At 50.5% G+C, this 19,981-nt stretch overlaps 1 protein-coding gene across 3 annotated transcripts in view; it reads left to right on the top strand.

Annotated features, from left to right (window-relative positions):
* The first annotated feature begins 17,380 nt into the window (after nt 1–17,380).
* LOC141171544 (membrane-spanning 4-domains subfamily A member 4A-like) overlaps nt 17,381–19,981 on the top strand; it is a 36,002-nt gene continuing 33,401 nt past the window's right edge. For 2 of the 3 annotated variants that reach the window (XR_012252338.1, XM_073655225.1), the window contains exons 1-2: nt 17,381–17,494; nt 19,024–19,192. The gene's annotated coding sequence lies outside the window, so the exon portion shown is untranslated. The remainder of the gene's footprint in view (nt 17,495–19,023; nt 19,193–19,981) is intronic. The other variant, XM_073655226.1, reaches the window with a different exon arrangement.

Here is a 19,981-nt window from a genome sequence, read left to right as displayed (position 1 = left end):
AGAGGTTCCACCTCCCAGACCCGTTACAGTTTGCTCGGGCCATGGAACCCGGTGGCACCCAAGCTCCCTCGCTCTCAGACCTATGTCATGAACTTTCCCGTCAGAGGTCCCAACAGGACTCCATCTTGGGCCACCTGCGTAGTGTTCACTCCCGCCTGGACACACTGACTGCCTCGTCAGGAGCTGCTTCCACTCGCACAACTACTACCCCGGCAGCGCCGCTGCCCATCAATACCATGGCATCCCTTCCCGGTCCCCGCCTTTCCGCCCCGCCTCGTTTTGGTGGAGATCCCGGTCAGGCACGGGGCTTCATTAACCAGTGCACCCTGCACTTCGAACTTTTGGCACACCAGTTTTCCACCGACCGAGCCAAAGTGGCCTTCATCATGTCCCATCTCACTGGGGAGGCGCTGGCTTGGCTAAATCCTCTATGGGAGAGAGGAGACCACCTGGTGTCCAACCTTCCAGCCTTTCTCACGGCCTTCCGGAAAGTCTTCGACGAACCAGGGCGAAAGACCTCATCCACCTCATCTCTGCTACGCCTCCATCAAGGGAGTCTCACCGTGGGCCAATATGCCATACGGTTCCGTACCCTTGCTTCTGAGCTTGCCTGGGATAACGACGCCCTGGTGTCTGTCTTCTGGGAAGGTCTATCCGGCCGGATTAAGGATGAACTTGCCGGTCGGGACATTCCTACCACTCTCGAAGATTTAATAACACTTGCCACCCGGATTGACATCCGGTTCCAGGAGCGTACCAAAGAGGTCACCCGTGAGAGGAGGTTTCCTCGCCTTGCTCCTACCTTCCAGAATCCCGTCACTTCCTCTGTTACTCCCCAGGCGCACTCACCCGAGTCTATGCAGGTCGACCAGACCAAGATGGTCAAAACCCGTCAAGAGTCACGCCGTGCCGAGGGGAGCTGCTTCTACTGTGGCAGTAAGGAGCACCGGATCCGTTCCTGCCCGGAGAGGTCGGGAAACGCCTGTGTCTAGGATTGCTCAGAGAGGTCGTCCTAGACAAGAATAAACCCTCTCCATCTCTGATGCTGTCGGTCTCTATCATCTGCGGGGAGAACCGTTACTTTGAACTAGCTCAACTTGATTCTGGAGCTGCCAGAAATCTTATTTCTCAGTCCCTGGTAGAGAAATACTGCATTCCCACCAAACCTCTGGCCGAACCCTTATCTGTCGCCTCCGTGGACGGGGGTCTCTTACCGCATCCCATCCAACTTATCACCGAACCCATAACTCTGCAGGTGGGAATGCAGCACTCTGAGAGCATCTTCTTTCATGTTCTACCTGGACTCTCTCATGCCCTTTTGCTTGGCCTACCTTGGCTCCAGAGACATGCACCCGTGCTTGATTGGCAGACCGGAGAAGTTCTTCGCTGGGGACTGCCATAAGACTTGTTTAGTTCCCGCTCGTCCTGACCGTCCTTCTCCTCCCCCAGCCAATCTACCCGGCCTGCCGGTACCCTATTGGTCTTATGCTGATGTCTTTAATAAAAAGGAAGCAGAGACATTACCTCCTCATAGACCATACGATTGCCCTATCGACTTGGTACCTGGCGCTACTCCGCCCCGAGGGCATATCTACCCTTTGTCCGCTGCTGAGACCCGGTCCATGTCTGAATATATCGAGGAGAACCTGGCCCGGGGATTTATCCAGAAATCTACCTCCCCGGCGGGAGCAGGCTTCTTCTTCGTTAAAAAGAACGACGGCTCACTTCATCCCTGCATAGACTATAGAGACCTTAACCAGATCACGGTGAAGAATAAATACCCCCTTCCGCTCATTCCTGAATTATTTGACCGTCTGAGGGGTGCTAGAATCTTCACCAAGCTGGATCTCCGTGGGGCCTATAACCTGGTTCGTATCCGTCAGGGGGATGAATGGAAGGCGGCATTCAACACCTGGGACGGCCACTATGAATACCTCGTAATGCCCTTCGGTCTCTGTAATGCTCCCGCCGTCTTTCAAGAGTTGGTCAATGATATCTTCCGTGACCTTCTCTACTACTGCGTGGTGGTATACCTAGACGACATCTTGGTCTTCTCTCCGGATCTCCCCACACACCGGAGGGACGTTCGTCAGGTCCTGCTCAGGCTCAGACAAAACCACCTCTACGCAAAATTTGAGAAGTGCCTCTTTGAGCAGACCTCGCTTCCATTTCTAGGCTACATCATCTCTCAGACCGGTCTACGAATGGATCCTGAGAAACTTTCTGCCATCCAGAAGTGGCCCCGACCGGAGGGGTTGAAGGCTATCCAGCGGTTCCTGTGCTTCGCCAACTACTACCGCCTCTTCATTCCGCACTTCTCTTCCCGGACTGCCTCTATCTCTGCGCTCACCCGTAAGGGCGCTAATCCCACAGAATGGCCGCCCGAGGCAGAGGAGGCCTTCCTGTTTTTGAAACAAGCTTTCTCCTCCACTCCTGTGCTGCACCGTCTGGACAGCAACAAACAATTCTTCTTAGAAGTAGACGCTTCCTCCTCCTCCTCCGGAGCGGTGCTCACCCATCCGGAAGAATGGTAACCTGCGGCTTCTTCTCCAAACTCTTCTCCTCATCTGAGCGCAATTATTCTATAGGAGACTGAGAATTGCTAGCCATTAAGTTGGCACTGGAGGAGTGGCGTTACCTGCTCGAGGGGGCTCTTCACCCGGTAATAATATACACAGATCACAAAAACTTGGCTTATCTCCAGAGTGCCCAAAGACTTAACCCGCGCCAAGCCCGGTGGTCCTTGTTCTTCGCCCGCTTTGATTTCATTCTTCATTTTCGCCCGGCAGACAAAAATATCAAAGCTGATGCCTTGTCCCGATCCTTTTTGTTCTCCGATCTAGAGGAGGAGCCAAAGCACATCATCGACCCCTCCAAGGTAATGCTGGTGGCTCCCGTTGGTCTAAATCGTCTTCCACCCAGTAAGACGTTCGTAACAGTACCTGATCGTGAGAAAGTCCTACACTGGGAACATTCGTCTAAGCTAGCTGGCCATGCTGGCCAGAAAAAGACCCTTTTGCTTATTACCCGGCATTACTGGTGGCCTACCCTGCACAAGGACGTAATAGACTTTGTCTCAGCCTGTGCGTCCTGCGCCCGCAAAAAGGTTCCTAGACATCTGCCAGCCGGCCGCCTTCTGCCTCTTCCCATACCTGCTGCCCCGTGGCAGCATATAGCCATGGACTTTATAACGGATCTCCCTGTTTCTGCTGGTTGTACGGTCATTTGGGTGGTCGCTGACCGCTTCTCTAAGATGGCTCACTTCATTCCCCTGCCGGGCCTTCCGTCTGCATCTGAATTGCTAAAGACTTTATCCATCATATTTTCTGTCTTCATGGTCTCCCTCTCCACATCGTATCCGACCGAGGAGTTCAGTTCACCTCTCGCTTCTGGAGAGCCATGTGTAAACTGCTGCTGGTCACCTTGGACTTCTCCTCTGCTTATCACCCACAGTCCAATGGTCAAGTAGAGCGGATCAACCAAATTTTAACCAGTTACCTCCGGCACTTTGTTAATGCCCACCATTCCGACTGGGTGGATATTTTACCGTGGGCCGAATTTTCCTATAATAATCACGAGAGCGAGTCTTCCTCCAAATCCCCGTTTTTTATTGTCTACGGTCAACATCCTCGGATCCCGTTTCCCGTCTCCGCCTCGGTGGATAATCCGGCCGCGGAATCTCTTGCTAGCGAATTCTCCTCCATTTGGGAGAGTACCAGATCCGCACTTCTTCAGTCCTCCGAGCGGATGAAGAAACAGGCTGACAAAAGACGTCTGGATCCGCCCCAATTCCGTCCTGGAGATAAAGTCTAGCTCTCGTCCAAGTATGTCCGGCTCAAGATTCCTTCCTACAAGTTAGGGCCTCGGTTCATCGGCCCACTGGAAGTTATCAAACAAATCAACCCGGTGGCCTATAAATTGAAACTCCCGGCCAACTTGCGGATTCCTAACTCCTTCCATGTATCTCTCCTCAAACCTGTGGTACTTAACTCTTTTTCCAAGTCTACAGGTACGCCTCCTGCTCCGGTTTCCGCTGAAGACGAGTTTGAGGTAGAGAGCATTCTGGCCACCAACAGGGTAAGAGGAAAGACCTTTTCTCTAGTGGATTGGAAGGGGTTTGGTCCTGAGGAGAGAACGTGGGCGCCCGGGAGAACATCCATGCCCCGCTCATCGTTGATAAATTTCTCTCCGGCCTAAAAAAGGGGGGGCCTAAAGGGGGGGGTACTGTAGCGTCGGCGTCCCTGCCCCCTGCTAGGCAGAGACGCTGTTCCTCTCACCTCCCTGCTCCGTCCATGGCATCCTCTTCCCGCGCTGCTGGCAGCGCTTGCCACTTCCCAGGCACTGTGCTTAGGGCGCGCGCTCCCTCTCTCTTAAAGGGGACGCGCGCGCCGCCCTAAGGAGTCCCCGGCCAATTGCCGGTGGAGCTCCCATATATAAGGCACCTCCTCCAAAATGGAGGTGCCCGAGCAAAGTTGTTGCAAAGCCTTTCACCTCTGCTTCAGCCCTCAGGTCCCGTTGCCAGTCTGCTTTCCAGCTCTATCTACTTGCTTGCATTCCTGCGGTCCGACAGTCTGTCTACCTGCATCCGCCAGTCTGTCTATGGACCAGTCCGCCGGCGGATCAGGAAGCACCTGCCTGATACCTGCCTGATACCTGCCTGAGACCACCTGCCAGCCAGCCGAGAGACTCTTACCCGCTCACCTGGGAGCGCTCACCTGCTACCCGCCAGCTAGCCTACCTGGAGGCTCTGCCGTCACTTGCCGTGACCACCTGCCAGCCAGTCGAGAGACTCTTACCCGCTCACCTGGGAGTGCTCACCTGCTACCCGCCTGCTAGCCTACCTGAAGGCTCTGCCGTCTCTTGCCGTGACCACCTGCCTGTCTAGAGACTCTTACCTTGCTGTCACTTGCCGTGACCACCTGCCTGTCTAGAGACTCTTACCTTGCTGTCACTTGCCGTGACCACCTGCCTGTCTAGAGACTCCTACCCTGCTGTCACTTGCCGTGACCACCCGCCTGTCAAGAGACTGTTCCCGTCACTTGCCGTGACCTCCTGCCCTTCTACCAAGAGACTGTTCCTGTCACTTGCCGTGACTACCTGCCCGCCTTCCCTGGGAGCCACCCGCTTCCTTACAAGGACTGCCCCTTTGTATAGTAGCTCAGAGGTTCCACCTCCCAGACCCGTTACACAATGCAATAGCTCCTGACAGATGGGAAGATACTCTACAGGAGAGATAAAACGAGAGAGAGAGGACTCCACTGACCATATGATCATACACTCTACAGGAGAGAAAAAGAACTCCACTGACCATACAACCTTACACTATACAGTAGAGAGATAGAGAGATGACCCCGCTGACCATATGAGTTTACACTCTACAGGAGAGAGAGAGGACGCCACTCACCATAAGAGCTTACACTCTACAGGAGAGAGAGAGGACGCCACTCACCATAAGAGCTTACACTCTACAGGAGAGAGAGAGGATGCCACTCACCATAGGAGCTTACCCTCTACAGGAGAGAGAGAGGACGCCACTCACCATAAGAGCTTACACTCTACAGGAGAGAGAGTATGCCAATGATCATAGGAACCTAACACTCTACAGTAGAGTGATAGAGAGATGACCCCGCTGACCATATGAGCTTAAACTCTAGGAGAGAGAAAGCGGACCCATTGACCATCAGAGCTTACACTCTACAGGAGAGAGAGAGAGGACGCCGCTAACCATATGATCTTACACCCTACAGGAAAGAAATAGAGAGAGTACCCTGCTGACCATATGAGCTTACACTCTACAGGAAAGAGAGATAGAACACTGCTGACTATATGTTAGGAATTGTGGTTCCATGCTCCCACCTGGGAATGGATCTAGTCTGGTGCTACGCTACTCCAGTCGCAGGTGCTGCCATTGTCCTGACCCTGGAGATGGAGCTACTACGCAAGCAGGATGGAGGAATGCCATGTCTCTCACTGATTTCTCTGTCCAGGAAATATGGGACGCTGTGCTCCCTGGTTGCCAGGCAACACAGGACGCTGCTTTGTCTGGCACTAGGCAATGGTGGGATTGTGTTCATTCTGCTGTGCAAGCTAGCAGGCAGGGGCTGTCTGGGGATGATTGGGAGGTATTCAACACCTGATCATTAGGCGGGCTATTTAGCCCTCTTCCCTGCTCAGTCCTTTGCTGTTTATTGCAGTTCCTATGTGCTATGGTGGTGAGTGGTGCTAGCAGTAGTGTTGCTATCTTTTCAAAGGTTTTTTTTATTTTCTCTTCTGGTTACACTTCCATTTACAGGGAGCTGGGTGAAGAGTATTTCCGGCCCTCAAGGGCTCTCCTAGCTGGGCAGCTTGCGCCAAGTGCGTCTGTGGCATGCCTTTGCTGGTTTGGTGCCAGTCTTGCTTGGTCTCTCTGTGTAGTGCATAACACCACACAAGCTTATGACGCGCCCCTGGGCCTGTGTCGCGCTGCGTTGCGCACGCGGGAGCTTACCCGGAGCCGGATCTCTTGAGGGTTGTAGTCTCGTGGCGGTGACCCGGTCCGTGCCCAGGGAGTCAAACTGAGCGGCGATGTAACAGCGGTAGATGCAGGACGACTACGCCACCCGTTGAATGCAGCTATGGAGCTGCCGCTGCAGGACAGTCCGCTGAGGCCGGTGGATGGATGGTGCAGCGTAGATGGTATAACCCCCAACGGGAGGGTATGGCCTCAGGGCAGCAGATGTGGATGATGGGGGTAGCAGGAACCACTCAGAGACGGTGCGGTGTAATTCAGGGTCTTTACTGGTAACAACGATAGACCCTCCCGGAGTACTTGCTAGTGAACGGGGCCTGGTCAGTCCTTGAGCAGATGGGATCTCCCCTGGCCAGGCGGAGTTGTAGGCCTCCCAAACTGACTGTACTCTTCTGGCTACCTTGCTAGAAGCGGATATAAGTAGCCCACGTCCCTGAGTGTACCGTGTGGTGCTCACCCGTATGGCCGGTGACTCGGGGCCTTCTAATGGCTTCCGCTCCACGATGGCGGTGCTGGTCCCACGCGTGTGACCGTGCCTTCGGGTTTCTGGGCCTGAGGACCTGAAATCCCCTGCCGGTCGGCTTCTGCTGCTGGGTAAGAGTTAGTCCCCACAGCCTCGGACGCCGGGTCCGGTAAGAAAGCTTCTCAGTCAGGGCGAGCTCTGCAGCTGCCAGCCCCTGACTCATAGTAATATTGCTCCCACTGAGCTTCTGCTGTTTCTTCCTATGCTGCTTCTCTGTCTCTACTCTCCTTGACTGACTAACCCTGCCTCAGCCCAGGGTTTATACAGGGGAAGTTCTTCCCCTCCCAAGACTGGGCAGGAGGTGTGGCATGCACAGGATCCCTGACCAAAGGACCTCCCACCTGCTCTCAGACATAACATTACATTACTGTGGAAAACCAGACCCCTGGGGTGCCACCTTCCCCCCTAGTGAAATTTAGTACTCCGGGACTAAACATATTTTAGAAAAACATAACAAGATATAACAACAATAACAGTACAATAAGAAGAAACACATAAAGGTGGTCACGGCATGTCCGTAACCGGGTGCAGTCTTTGAAGAAAAGCAAGGTGTCCATTTCACCAAAACAGGGAGACGTAACCAGGTAGGGGTTTGTCCTGCCCCGAGTCCTTAACAGTCTTTAGTCCATCCTGGGTTACGCTCCAACTATGTACAAGGGTTTCCCGGTAAATCCACCAAGGACTCCTACAAATAACTAGAAACACAAAATTATACACAAGCAACAATACACAGGTAAACATAAATAAAACAATTTATACACTTCAAATCCTCCAACGTGCGGGTAACTGGCCTCTAGTGGCCCTAGTGGACCTACGGAGCTGACTGTCTAGCCCTGAACTACAGGGTGTAGGAGCTGTCAAGGGTAAACTGGGCAGCTGTCTACCGGCTCTTTGGCTCACTAGGGATATGGCAGGCTCACTGCAAGCAGAGGGTTGATCCTCCTGGTCTGCTGGTGTGGGGTCTTCTGCCTCCTGGACCGGCTGTTCTTCCAGCTCTACCTGTTGCTCCGTAGGTGCTTGGGATGCTGGTTGGAGGAAGGTGAGTACGGGTACCACAACTGCACCATTAACTTGAGTCCAAGACCGAGGGAAGTCCCCGAGCACAGTACTAACCATATCTTCCCTTTCCTCTACGGGTCGATGGTCTTCTTGTTCCTCTTCAGGGTTTCTCAGTTGTTCGGGACACTTTTTCAGGTGGTCCCGGGATACAATGGCTGTGGTTTCCCCTCCGTCTTTACTGATGGTACAAACCTTCGGGTTCTCGTGGCTTGAGGGCAGTACGGTGTACGGGTCCTTCTCCCACTGGTCGTCCAACTTGTGGAGCCGTCTCTTCCTCTTCAAGACCTGCTCTCCGGGTACCAGGGGAACAGCGGGAGCATACTGGTTGTAAGTTTTCTCTTGTCTTTCCCTAGCCTGACAGAGACTTCGCTCCACGCTCTCCTGTACTCTCCGGTACTGCTGCTGCCTCTCTGTGTCCCAGTCTGCTTCTGGTGAAGTGTCCTCGGGTGTCAGGACTCCCATTTCCAGGTCAACAGGTAACTTACCGGGTCTTGCCCTCATTAGGTAAGCCGGGGTACAGTTGGTGGAACCTACCGGGATGTGGTTGTATAGGTCCACCAGATCGGGCAGCTTCTCAGGCCACAGACTGCGTTCTTCCAGGGGCAACGTTTTCAGAAGATCCATTACCACCTGGTTCATTTTCTCACAAAGTCCATTAGTTTGCGGATGATAGGGTGTCGTCCTTATCTTCCGGCAGCCATACAGAGTGCAGAATTCTTGGAAGACCTCCGCTTCAAAGGCAGGTCCCTGGTCTGTCAACACTTGGTCCGGGTACCCGTGTGGACGGCAGAAATGCTGCTGGAAGGCTCTCGCTGCTGTTCGAGCTGTTAAGTCCTTGACGGGGACGACAACCAAGAACCGGGAGTAGTGATCCACGATGGTTAGTGCGTAGACGTAGCCACTTCTGCTTGGGGTCAGTTTTACATGATCCAAGGCTACCAGTTCCAACGGCTGCCGGGTGACGATGGACTGCAGGGGAGTCTTCTGGCTGGCACGATCCTTCCTTCTTAGGTTGCACGGGCCACAGTCTCTGCACCACTTCTCAATGGTTCCCCTCATGCCTACCCAGTGGAATCGCTCGCGCAGCAGGAACTCCAGCTTCTTCCACCCGAAGTGTCCAGCTCCGTCGTGGTATGCCTCCATCACCATGGCTGCGTCTCTTCGTGGCACCACTACTTGCCAGAGTAGTTCATGCGTCCGGGAGTTAACCATTCTGCGGCACAACTTCCCCTTGTAAAGGAACAGTCGACTCCTCTCTGCCCATAGTTGTTTGGCTTCCTCCGGAGCGTCTGGTTCAAGGCAAGCCTCCGGGCGAGTCAGCATCTCCTTCACCAGTCGGACGGCAGGGTCGCTGTCTTGCGTTTCCGCCCAGTTGTAGTGAGGTAAGGGGTTCAACGTAGCAGCCTGCTTACTCCTTACCCGGTGGGAGTACTGGATAGTCCCATGACGGTGGAACGCAGGGAGTTCAACTTCTTCCAGTCCCTCCGGATCTTCTCCTTCGTCCGGCAGGTTGGGCATCCTGGACAGGGCGTCCGCTTTGGTATTGGAGCGTCCGGCCCGGTATTTGATTGTGAACTCGTAGTTGGACAGACGGGCCATCCACCTCTGCTCCAGGGCACCGAGTCTTGCCGTGTCCAGGTGTGTCAACGGGTTGTTATCCGTGTACACGGTGAACCGGGAAGAAGCGAGGTAATGCCTAAAGCGCTCGGTGACTGCCCATACTACGGCCAGGAACTCTAGCTTAAATGAGCTGTAATTCTCGGGATTCCTTTCGGTGGGTCGCAGCTTTCGGCTGGCGTAGGCGATTACTCGTTCCTTCCCCTGCTGGATCTGGGACAGTACGGCTCCTAGCCCGATGTTACTGGCGTCGGTGTAGAGGATAAAGGGCTGGCTATAATCCGGGTACGCCAGGATTTCGTCCCCCGTGAGGGCCATCTTCAGCTGGCGGAAGGACTCTTCTTCCAGCTCCTCCCATTTGAAGGGCGGCTTCTGGTTCTTGGCCTTCCGGGACTGGCCTATCAGGAGGTCCTGCATAGGTGCTGCCTTTTTGGTGAAACCGGGAATAAACCTTCGGTAGTAGCCTACCAACCCGAGGAACTGCCGCACTTCTTTTACGCTGGAGGGGCTTGGCCATTCCTTAATTGCGGTGATCTTATCAGGGTCGGGAGCCACTCCGTCAGCGCTCACCACGTGTCCCAGGTACTGCACCTTTGGTTTCAGGAGGTGACACTTGGAGGGTTTCACCTTTAGGCCGTAACTCGCCAGAGCTTCGAACACTTCCGCCAGGTGTTTCAGGTGGTCCTCATACGTCTTGGAATATACGATGACATCGTCCAGGTACAACAGGACCGTCTCGAAGTTTCTGTGGCCCAGACAACACTCCATTAGTTGTTGGAAGGTTCCTGGTGCGTTGCAGAGTCCGAACGGCATGCAGGTGAACTCGCTAAGTCCCATCGGGGTGGTGAATGCGGTCTTCTCCCGGTCCGCCTCTGCTACAGGAACCTGCCAGTACCCGCTAGTGAGATCCAAGGTAGAGAAGAAGTTAGCAGATCTTAAAGCAGCCAATGACTCCTCTATCCTTGGTAAGGGGTACGCATCCTTGTGTGTGATACGGTTGATTTTCCGGTAATCTACACACATCCTCATGGTGTTGTCTTTTTTTCTGACTAAGACTAGTGGAGCTGCCCAGGGGCTACAGCTATCCCTGATCACCCCAGCCTCCTTCATGTCTCTAAGCATCCCCTTGGCGTGTTGGTAGTGTGCAGGGGGTACGGGTCGATACCTCTCTTTTATGGGAGGATGGTCTCCCGTGGGGATGTGGTGTTCTACCCCCTTGACTCGCCCGAAGTCTAACGGGTGTTTACTAAACACTCTCTCGTACTCTTGAACCACCCGATAGACTCCCTGTTTCTGATGTGAGGGAGTGGAGTCAGTACCCAAATGTAGTTGCTGACACCAGTCCTCCTTTGTTTTCTTAGAGCCGTTACCTTCCTCCGGGTGAGATGGAGGCAAGGGTTCCACAGATTGTATAGCATTTTGGTTAATGGTATATAATTTGGCTAGCGTGGCATACCGGGGCAGGTACATTTCCCTCTTCCCGATATTGATTATGCGAACGGGCACCCTCCCATGGCGTACATTAACCACCCCCCGTGCTGTCAAGATGGTGGGCCTACTGTCTGAGTAAACTGGTTCTACCATTGCCTGGTAATCTCTACCTCTCAGACCAATAGCTGCCCGGCACCAAATCATCATTTCACTTTTTGGGGGCATGGCAATAGGAAAAGGGTCACACATTCTTACGCTACCAATCTCACCGCCGGAGAGTTCCACCTGTTGCCGTCGCATCAGTGCCCGGATCTCTTTCTGGAGCACCCGCTGCTCGCCGGAGCTGGCGTTCTTGGCAACCTGCTGTAAAAGGAAAATCACCTCTGCAAGACAATTTTCAATTACATTAGTTCCTAGAGTTATTTTTGGGTGACTCTCATGTTTGTCAATATCTACAATGATCAGTCCCTGTGCTGCCAGTTCGACTCTACCGATTTTGATGGTCACCTCTTTAAATCCGATCTGTGGCACGGGCTGGCCATTGCTGGCGATGATACTCAAGTCGTCGTCAGGGTAGCGGGTAATATCCGAGTCATTCCAGTACTGCTTAAAGAGCACGTACGGGATGGTGGTGACCTGTGACCCGGTGTCCAGTAGGGCACTCATGGGAATGCCATCCAGTACCACAGGCAAGACTGGACGTCCTCCCACATATCTGTCGCGCCAGTTCGATGGGCCTGGTGATCTTTTTCCTGGGGGTTGGCCCTCTACCCCAGGTTGTGCCCGTTTAAAGAACAGTACCTTGCCATATGTCCGGGTTGATTGCAGCGGCGGCAGATGGGTCGTCCGTCTTCGCTGTATCGGTCACTGGGTCTTCCTCTGGCCGGTGGGGTCCTCCTTGGTCGACGCCACGGGATGTCCTCCGGTCCGGATGCCAGCTGGATCTTCCCTGGGGTGGAAACCTGTAAAGACTGCACAGTTCGGGTTAGCGCAGCAACGCTCTTAGCTAGCTCTTGGACCTGATGGTGTAGGTCTGGAGCCGGGTCATTGTCCAAAGCCTGCGCATCAGCTCCCACAGGCCCTGCCGACAAGGGCGCCGCCTCCTGGTGGTAAGTGATAGCTGGGCGCCTGTGGGTCACAACGCCACCCGGTGCCGGTTCTCGGAGCACCCGGATGGCTCTGTCCTTGAACTGTGCAAAGCCCAGATGGGGATCCTGTAAGGCCATCGCCCGCAACTGGGTTCGGTGGGCATTACAATATAGTCCCTCTATAAATTGTTCGGTCAACAGCCTGTCCTCGTTTCCCACTCCATCAGGGTCGGTCTGCTTAATGGCCCTCAGGGCCTCTTGTAGGTTTAGTGCATAGTCCCTTATACTCTCATGCGCTCGCTGCTTGCACCCGTAGAATCTAAGCTTAATCTCGGCTGAGGTGCGGGTATCAAAGGTGTCCTTCAGCCGGGTTAGTATCCCTGCGACAGTCTTCCTCCCAGGTGGCCAGGATTTTACTTCCCTTTTGGCTGCCCCGGTTAGTTGGGCCACCAGGATGCTCACTTTTTGCTCTTCTGTGAGGGGGTACACCTGGAAGAGGCTATCCAGCTTTTCTCTAAAGTCATGCAGGGTATGTGACTCCCCTGAGTACTGGGGTAGCCAAGCTGCTCCCGGGATATAGGGCATGGTGAAGGGCATAACTGCAGCAGCGGTAGCGCTGGCGGGGGTTGAGGCAGTGAAGCTCTCCTCCGTATCCGACATCTTCCTCCCCCCTAGTGGACCGTGGCCTACCTTGCGATGATCCTGTTCCGTAGGCCGCGGCTCCGCAGTAGATCGTCAGGGTTGAGGACCTTCCGTCGCGCTCCGGTGACGTCGGCGTCTGCTGGGCTCCTTCCAGGACCTTACGCAACGTCCGGACGTGAGGCGGGGCTTCAGTTCTCGCGCGCTTTCGGAGTCCACGCCCCTCTTCTTCCCGCGCGGCGTCCTCAAGATGGCGTCCAACGGCGGGAAAACTCCACGGATGGCGGGAAGAAGGCTGAAGATGGCGCCGGATGGCGGGAATCTTCACAGATGGCGGGAAGAAGGCTGAAAATGGCGCCGGATGGCGGGAATCTTCACCGATGGCGGGAAAACTTCACGGATGGTAAGTTTTAAAAGTCTCTTTTTCAGGCACGCAGTACCCGGTGGTTGCGGGCACGAAATCCTGCCGACTACGCCAAAGTTGACGCGCCCCTGGGCCTGTGTCGCGCTGCGTTGCGCACGCGGGAGCTTACCCGGAGCCGGATCTCTTGAGGGTTGTAGTCTCGTGGCGGTGACCCGGTCCGTGCCCAGGGAGTCAAACTGAGCGGCGATGTAACAGCGGTAGATGCAGGACGACTACGCCACCCGTTGAATGCAGCTATGGAGCTGCCGCTGCAGGACAGTCCGCTGAGGCCGGTGGATGGATGGTGCAGCGTAGATGGTATAACCCCCAACGGGAGGGTATGGCCTTAGGGCAGCAGATGTGGATGATGGGGGTAGCAGGAACCACTCAGAGACGGTGCGGTGTAATTCAGGCTCTTTACTGGTAACAACGATAGACCCTCCCGGAGTACTTGCTAGTGAACGGGGCCTGGTCAGTCCTTGAGCAGATGGGATCTCCCCTGGCCAGGCGGAGTTGTAGGCCTCCCAAACTGACTGTACTCTTCTGGCTACCTTGCTAGAAGCGGATATAAGTAGCCCACGTCCCTGAGTGTACCGTGTGGTGCTCACCCGTATGGCCGGTGACTCGGGGCCTTCTAATGGCTTCCGCTCCACGATGGCGGTGCTGGTCCCACGCGTGTGACCGTGCCTTCGGGTTTCTGGGCCTGAGGACCTGAAATCCCCTGCCGGTCGGCTTCTGCTGCTGGGTAAGAGTTAGTCCCCACAGCCTCGGACGCCGGGTCCGGTAAGAAAGCTTCTCAGTCAGGGCGAGCTCTGCAGCTGCCAGCCCCTGACTCATAGTAATATTGCTCCCACTGAGCTTCTGCTGTTTCTTCCTATGCTGCTTCTCTGTCTCTACTCTCCTTGACTGACTAACCCTGCCTCAGCCCAGGGTTTATACAGGGGAAGTTCTTCCCCTCCCAAGACTGGGCAGGAGGTGTGGCATGCACAGGATCCCTGACCAAAGGACCTCCCACCTGCTCTCAGACATAACATTACATTACTGTGGAAAACCAGACCCCTGGGGTGCCACACTTACACTCTACAGGAAAGTGATAGAGAGAGGACCCAGCTAACTATATTTTGTTACGCTCTACAGGAGAGATAAAGAGAGGACCCACTGATCATACAATCTTATACTCTACAGGAGAGAGAGAGGACCCGCAGACCATACGAGCTTACACTCTAGAGGAGGGAGAGGACCCTGCTGACCATAAGAGCTTACACTTTACAGAAGAAAGGACCCCACTGAGCATAAGAGCTTACGCTCTACAGGAGAGAGAAAGAGGACCCACTGACCATAAGAGCTTACACTTTACATGAGAGAGGGAGAGGACCCTGCTGACCATAAGAGCTTACACTTTATTGAAGAGAGACATCTGATCTGTTATGACTCAGGTACTAACCACCACTGTACAAGGTATGTAATTCGCTACATGTCACGTCTGCAGAGCATTATGGGAAGCCCAGTAAGGCAATACAATAAAAATATCAGCCTGCTCTCCAGCAGTGTTGGAAACGGTACAGGGCAGTTTTGCGAATGGTGAACCAAAATTCAGTGTTCAGATTCCGTTAATGTCAGGAAATTCTAATCAAACTTGGTCCTCACGGATCAATCCGCTCATCTCTAAACAAACTTATAACTAATATGTAATTTGAGCTATAATACCAGATGAAATCCAAGGACAGACGTGTCTCTGCTTCTGGCACAGACCATCTATGTTTTTGAAATACTGGACAACTCCTTTAATCACATAGTAAAAAGAAGGAAGTAGAACCAGCTTACCACCATACAGTTTACCTCTAGGCCATGGACCTTCCCTCCAGCCATGTGAGGAATAGAAGAAAGAAATGTTGTGTCCAACCAACATCTGGCCCTGGGCAAGACATATATTTGGTCCCTACTCCCTATGGTTCCTTTAAACCTCAATCCAGGCCATTTCCAGGATTCCAGTCACAACTGAAACCACAACTATGCAGATCTGTTGTTCAACAGATACAAACAGATACAGTGGGTACGGAAAGTATTCAAACCCCTTTAAATTGTTCACTCTTTGTTTCATTGCAGCCATTTGGTAAATTCTAAAAAGTACATTTTTTTCTCATTAAAGTACACTCTGTACCCCATCTTGACTGAAAAAAACAGAAATGTAGAAATTTTTGCAAATTTCTTAAAAAAAAAAAACTGAAATATCACATGGGCTTAAGTATTCAGACTCTTTGCTCAGACACTCATATTTAAGTCACATGCTGTCTATTTCCTTGTGATCCTCCTTGAGATGGTTCTACTCCTTCATTGGAGTCCAGCTTTGTTTAATTAAACTGATAGGACTTGATTTGGAAAGGCACACACCTGTCTATATAAGACCTCACAGCTCACAGTGCATGTCAGAACAAATGAGAGTCATGAGCTCAAAGGAACTGCCCAAAGAGCTCAGAGACAGAATTGTGGCAAGGCACAGATCTGGCCAATGTTACAAAAGAATTTCTGCATTACTCAAGGTTCCTAAGAGCACAGTGGCCTCCATAATCCTTAAATGGAAGAAGTTTTGGACCACCAGAAGTCTTCCTAGACCTGGCCGTTCAGCCAAACTGAGCAATCATGGGAGAAGAGCCTTGGTGAGATAAGTAAAAAAGAACCCCAAGATCACTGTGGCTGAGCTCCAGAGATGCAGTAGGGAGATAGGAGAAAGTTCCACAAAGTCAACTATCAGTGCAGCCCTCCACCAGTTGGGCCTTTATAGCAGAGTGGCCCGACGGAAGCCTCTCCTTAGTGCAAGACATATGAAAGCCCGCATAGAGTTTGCTCATAAGCACATGAAGGACTCCCAGACAATGAGAAATAATAAGATTATCTGGTCTGATGAGATGAAGATAGAATTTTTTGGTGATAATTCTAAGCGGTATGTGTGGAGAAAACCAGGCACTGCTCATCACCAGCCCAATACAATCCCAACAGTGCAACATGGTGGTGGCAGCATCATGCTATGGGGGTGTTTTTTAGCTGCAGGGACAGAACGACTGGTTGCAATTGAAGGAAACATGAATGCGGCCAAGTACAGAGATATCCTAGATGAAAACCTCTTCCAGAGTGCTCTCGAACTCAGACTTGGCCGAAGGTTCACCTTCCAACAAGACAGTGACCCTAAGCATACAGCTAAAATAGCAAAGGAGTGGCTTCAGAACAACTCTGTTACCATTCTTGACTGGCCCAGCCAGAGCCCTGACCTAAAGCCAATTGAGCATCTCTGGAGAGACCTGAAATTGGCTGTCCACCAACGTTCACCATCCACCCTGACAGAACTGTAGAGGATCTGCAAGGAAGAATGGCAGAGGATCCCCAAATCCAGGTGTGAAAAACTTGTTGTATCATTCCCAAGAAGACTCATGGCTGTACTAGCTCAAGAGGGTGCTTCTACTCAATACTGAGCAAAGGGTCTGAATACTTATGACCATGTGATATTTCAGTTTTTCTTTTTTAATAAATTTGCAAAAATTTCTACATTTCTGTTTTTTTTTCAGTCAAGATGGGGTGCAGAGTGTACTTTAATGAGAAAAAAAATTAACTTTTTAGAATTTACCAAATGGCTGCAATGAAACAAAGAGTGAAAAATTTAAAGGGGTCTGAATACTTTCCTTACCCACACTGTACAATTGACTTATAACAAGGTCGGTCCCTTCCCTGTGAAAGCAAGAGCACTGTCCAGACTAGGCACAATTGCACCCACAGTTTACCGGAGCACTGAACTAGGGTATGTACAGGTTTGCAGCCTCTGAATATAAAATGAAAGTGCTCTTGTTCACTGACAGCAGAAAAACTTAAAAATTAGTGAACAGAAGCAGAAAGTATGTTAGGAAGTTGGAACACTTCCTTTCAATAATAACTAGATACACTATATACACACACTATAGCTTTATACACTATATTTTATGTATTTAATGTATATTATACTTTTTTATGTCAACCAGAAAAAAACACTTTACCTCTAGGAGGTCTGAAAGACTGTGCACAAATCCATTACAGAATTTTCTTAAGAGATTGGGATATTTGTTTTTTTGGACAGGCACATTGCCCAGAAATCTCCTCCTCTTAAAAGTCACATGACTTCCATGTCTCTCTTGTAAACAGCCCCCAGATGTCCACCGAGCTAACACAGAAGACGAAAAACTGATCAGATAACAAAAAAGGTATTATCCAAAAAACAGTATTTATAACCATGTAAAACATACTTATATTTCTGTTGAGTGATAAGTGGAAATACTGAGACAATCCTTAAAAGGATGAAATGCCTAGAATCATCAGTGAGTGAACATAATAATAAGGGAAGTCAAAAGTGCTGAGTTTTCACAAAACATCTGATTTCTTGTAGAACACGTTTTGTAAAATGTGTGTTTAGAAGGTGTCTCGTGGAAGGTTTCTTATAGAACAAGTGTTCACAGATTGTGTCTTGTAGAACATGATTTTTAGTAGGTATCTTGTAGAACTTGTCTTGTAGAACTTGTAGCGCGAGTCTTGTAGAGTGTGTTTGTAGAGAGCATCTTGTAGAACTTGCCATATATCTTATGGAATTTGTCTTGTAGAATGTGTCTTGTACAAGTTGTTTAGTAGAACATGCCTTGTAGCACATTTTATTAAAAATGTCTCTGTAGATCAGATCTTGTAGATCATGTCTTGTAGATTGTGTTTTGTAGGTCGTGCCTTGTAGGTCCTGTCTTGTAGGTCCTGTCTTGTAGGCCCTGTCTTGTAGGCCCTGTCTTGTAGGCCCTGTCTTGTAAGCTGTATCATGTAAACCTTGTCTTGTAAAATGTGTCTTGTAGAATGTGTCTTGTGGATTGTACCTTGTAAAACGTGTCTTGTAGAACTCATCTGGTTAAACTTGTCTTATAGTAAATCTTATGGAAAATGTTTCTATAGAACCTGCCTTTCCAACTAAAGGATTTCACGGATGAGGCAATCCCCACTTGTGTGTGAGGTGCATCTGGCAGTTTTTAAAGGGAACCTGTCAACAGGTTTTAGTACCCCAACTGATCTAATCTGTGTTAGGCTGTATTGCTGATTAATTCTGTACGTTTGTTTTTTTCAATCCTTATTCCATTTCCTAATTTAGCAAATACCTCCAATTAGAAATGTAGTATAGTTTTTCAGATTTACTATGTCTCTTTCCTCATATGCAGGCATTGAAGGACCTTTGGTATCCATGGTTACGACCACTGATATAGTGACAGACAGCTAGTTGCTAGTGGTCGTAACCATGGATACCCAAGGTCCTGCAATGCCTGTACATGAGGAACGAGACATAGCAAATCAGAAAAACTATACTGCATTTCTAATTGGAAGTATTTGCTAATATTATTACTACACCTGCTACATATTGGGATAGGATCTTGGAGATGGGAATAACCCTTTAATATAATTATTTTAATGTTATATTCAGTTATGGAGAAAATTTCTAAGATAAATGTAGGTAATTTTTAGGAATGTCTATATGTAACACCACCAGTTATATTGCCAGGCATCATCGTGTTCTGGATAGTGAAAAACACTGAGAAGCCCATATGCAGAACATGTTTTTTTGGGCTTTTTTTAGGTAAATAGAGAGTTTGCAGACATCAGGGATGAGCTACTATGAAATACGCATTAAAAAGTTATCAGAAGAGGATGAAGATAGAATGTTCAGTATGTTATGTCCATGCCTGAGTTGTTCTTGCTGTTACAGAGCCATGTCTACACTGACCACAGATGCAGGGGGCTTTGTTCTTATCTCACAATCAAGTCCTCAAAATGATCAGGGGAATGCACCAAGCGAAGGACGGTCCCGTAATGCTCCAGACAATATGCCCAAACCACTCGTCACATTTTACCAGGGAGAACCGGAAATTCTCGGAGTAAGTTAGGATTATTTTAAAATAATCGATATGTTAAGAAATCTATATTATATGCTAGCCTTCCAACATTTGAATCCCCATTTCCAAAACAGTTTAAGCACCACTTTCCCAGGAACACACAAAATATTACATAAACATCTTTGATTGCTAAGTTTGCAGTTGTACTGCAGGGGGCAGCACAGTGGCACTGCCATTTGGCATTGCTTCACTGAGTTTCTAGATTCAAAGCTAACCAGGGGCAACACGTGCATGAATTCCTTGGATGCCTGAAAACCCCTTGAAAGGGAACCAAACTAAGACATGTTCGTTTCTTGATCAGAGTTTCAGATCACATTCCCGAATGCAAATCAAAGGGTACATGGAGCTGAAGAAGGAGCCATTCATGGCCTCAATTTGCCGATGTGACTTGCCCGAGTTTTACAACTGCTGCCTGAACTTAGACTTAAAAAGAAAATTTAGAAGTATGATCTTACATAAGGCCCAAACTCAAATTCTGACCATATCCCTATTAGTGGTGCTTAAGTTCTTTTTATGAAAGGTGACAGAGTGCCGTTATAAGCAGTATTAAAATGTTTTCACAAATAGTATTGAAATGCTCCAATAATCAATGCCAGAATGCCTCACGGAGCCCAAATGCTTCCACAATAGAGCAAAAGAGTCATCATAAAAGTGTCAGTTATATTGTTTATTGATTACCAACAATTCTCCAACACACATTGTCCTTCCGTATGCTCAGATAAGGATGAAAACCTAGCACTGTGCACTCTTAGTGCTCCTGGCAATTTATGA

This window comes from Phyllobates terribilis, unplaced genomic scaffold (assembly GCF_046119375.1).
Source record: "Phyllobates terribilis strain yellow unplaced genomic scaffold, ASM4611937v1 Scaffold_12__6_contigs__length_324123572, whole genome shotgun sequence".
NCBI classification, from domain to species: domain Eukaryota; kingdom Metazoa; phylum Chordata; class Amphibia; order Anura; family Dendrobatidae; genus Phyllobates; species Phyllobates terribilis.
Note: the sequence above shows the minus strand (reverse complement) of the source record. Positions and strands in the feature narration are given on the sequence as shown.